Source organism: Capsicum annuum, chromosome 3, assembly GCF_002878395.1.
Source record: "Capsicum annuum cultivar UCD-10X-F1 chromosome 3, UCD10Xv1.1, whole genome shotgun sequence".
Classification (NCBI taxonomy): domain Eukaryota; kingdom Viridiplantae; phylum Streptophyta; class Magnoliopsida; order Solanales; family Solanaceae; genus Capsicum; species Capsicum annuum.
Window position 1 is genome coordinate 166476310 of NC_061113.1, and position 2039 is coordinate 166478348.

Below are 2039 nucleotides of genomic sequence, written 5' to 3' on the forward strand. Positions count from 1 at the left end.
AACGAATTCCGAGAATTTTAGGTGGAATGGGTATTGTAATTCTTTCTACTTCTCGAGGTATAATGACAGACCGAGAGGCTCGACTAGAAGGAATAGGTGGAGAAATTTTGTGTTATATTTGGTAATCCTTTATAATATCAAAATTGGATTCGAAACTTCCTATTTGTTAAATTTGTGAAAAAGAAAAAGGGGGGTTGTCTAATATCTTTCTAATTAGTTTATACCTCAAGGGAATTTTAAGAACCAAAATGGAGTCATAAAGCTTTAATTACTGAATCGCTTCCCAACGGTCTATTCCCGATTCGTTTAGATCTGATTCTCAATTCTGTTTCAAGAAAGATCCGACATAGTTTTATACGGATACTGCCAGGAGATAGAGTAAAAATTGAAGTAAGTCCTTATGATTCAACCAAAGGGCGTATAATTTATCGACTACACAACAAAGATTTAAAGGATTAGGTTTTCAACTTCACCATTCCTTTCGGGGGAATACAATTCGAGATGAAAAATTTCAAGAAACTTATTTTCTTCCAAGAAATAGATTAAGAATTAAGGTAAGGAATGAAAAATATGAAAATAAGAGCTTCTGTTCGTAAAATTTGTGAAAAATGTCGACTAATTCGCAGGCGGGGATGAATTATAGTAATTTGTTCCAACCCGAGACATAAACAAAGACAGGGATAATCAGACTTGCCAGAAGAGCCGATGTATAAATAAAGAGTCTGTTTTGACATGAAATGGATATATCCATATATCTCTGACTCATATTTACGAGATGATAAAATATGGCAAAAGCTATACCGAAAATTAGTTCGCGTAGGAATGGACGTATTGGTTCACGTAAGGGTGCACGTAGAATACCAAAGGGAGTTATTCATGTTCAAGCAAGTTTCAATAATACCATTGTCACTGTTACAGATGTACGGGGTCGAGTAGTTTCTTGGTCCTCCGCTGGTACTTCTGGATTCAAAGGTACGAGAAGAGGAACACCGTTTGCTGCTCAAACCGCAGCAGCAAACGCTATCCGTACCGTAGTGGATCAAGGTATGCAATGAGCAGAAGTCATGATAAAAGGTCCCGGTCTCGGAAGAGATGCAGCAGTACGAGCTATTCGTCGAAGTGGTATACTATTAACTTTCGTACGGGATGTAACTCCTATGCCACATAATGGCTGTAGACCTCCGAAAAAAAGACGTGTGTAGAGCTGAACATTGAAGAAATCTCAAGAGAAATAAAAGATTCGATGATCTAATCAAATAATAGTACTATGGTTCGAGAGAAAGTAACAGTATCTACTCGGACACTACAGTGGAAGTGTGTTGAATCAAGAACAGACAGTAAACGCCTTTATTATGGACGCTTTATTCTGTCTCCACTTATGAAAGGCCAAGCCGACACAATAGGCATTGCGATGCGAAGAGCTTTACTTGGAGAAATAGAAGGAACATGTATCACACGTGTAAAATCTGAGAAAGTCCCACATGAATATTCTACCATAACGGGCATTCAAGAATCGGTACATGAAATTTTAATGAATTTGAAAGAAATTGTATTGAGAAGTAATCTATATGGAACTTCTGACGCGTCTATTTGTGTCAAGGGTCCTGGATATGTAACTGCTCAAGATATCATCTTGCCGCCTTATGTAGAAACCGTTGATAATACACAACATATAGCTAGTTTAACAGAAACAATTGATTTTTGTATTGGATTACAAATAGAGAGAAATCGTGGATATCTTATAAAAACACCACATAACTTTCAAGATGGAAGTTATACTATAGAGAGCCCTTTCTACATTTTTGTCTATTACATTACGAAATAATGAATTGAGTTCGTATAGGCATTTTGGATGCTGCTAGTGAAATAGCCCTTCTGGCTATATTTTCTGTTACTCCACCCATTTCATAAAGTATTCACCCCAGTTTAACAACAGCTACCCAATATTCAGGGGATCCTTTTCCTGAACCCATACGTGTTTCTGCGGGTCTTAGTGTAACTGGTTTGTCTGGAAATATACGTACCCATATTTTTCCACC

The 2039-nt window shown here is 37.2% G+C and overlaps 1 pseudogene; it reads left to right on the forward strand.

Annotated features, from left to right (window-relative positions):
* Positions 1-395: 395 nt before the first annotated feature.
* Positions 396-1825, forward strand: LOC124896750 (annotated as a pseudogene).
* The last annotated feature ends 214 nt before the right edge of the window (positions 1826-2039 follow it).